Here is a 996-nt window from a genome sequence, read left to right on the forward strand (position 1 = left end):
TGGTTAGAGCGTCAGCCTGCACACCAGAGTGTTGCGGGTTCAATTCCCAGTAAAGGGCGCGTACCTGGGTTGCAGATTCAATCCCTGCCCTAGTTGGGGTGTGTGCAGGAGGCAACCCATCAATGTGTCTCTCTCATATCAATGTTTCTCTCCCTCTCTCTCTGTCTCTTTACACCTTCCACTCTCTCTAAAAATCAATGAAAAAAATCCCCACTCCTCAGGTGAGGATAAAAAAGGGGGGAGGGTTTAATTCTAATGATATAAGCAAGCTAAAGTGCTGTCAGCAGTTTTTCTCTGTCCTTAACGCAGGTTGGAGACCAGATGTTTAGAACCGCACAGCCTATAGCAGTGAGCAGGCTGCCCTGGGGGAAGGGCCTTGAGTAATTAAAAGCGCACAAATATAACCTACTTGACCAGCTGCCTACCTTTTAAAAAAACTTATACATTAAATGAAATACAACAGGAAAGATGCCATCTGACTCCTGTCAGAGATCTGACTTTAAATGCTTTATTTATAAAGCACAAACGTCCAAGGCACCATGTAACTGTGGACTCCCCATTTTATTTCTAGCTGTTTTCCTTCAAAACCTACATTAACAGTTGTGTGTGTGGTGGTTTTCTTCTTCAGATTTGTAGCTATTTTCAATAAGATCTATTATTACTTAACACCTACATTTTGCTTAGCTTTAGGTCTACCCATGTACTCAGCCTCAAAAGAAAAGCTTTGGGGGGATTCTGAGTTTTGTTTTGCCTTCAGCTTTCACTGTGGCCCTGGAAGAGCCAACTGGATTCTTTCGGGCGCAGTCAGGGCTCGCTCTGCACCCCACACCGTGATTAACTTCTTATTCACCTGGTACCTTCCCATTCAGCCTCTGAACGTTCCTTTCAGCTTCCAACAAAGGATCTCATCGCTTCAGGAATTGGGGTGTGTCTAAGTTTTCACCTGGGAGAAAAGTGATTCAAGCGTTTCTGGTGAGACCAATCCTAGGGTTGGGG

Source organism: Myotis myotis, unplaced genomic scaffold (genome assembly GCF_014108235.1).
Source record: "Myotis myotis isolate mMyoMyo1 unplaced genomic scaffold, mMyoMyo1.p scaffold_m19_p_9, whole genome shotgun sequence".
NCBI classification, from domain to species: Eukaryota; Metazoa; Chordata; class Mammalia; order Chiroptera; family Vespertilionidae; genus Myotis; species Myotis myotis.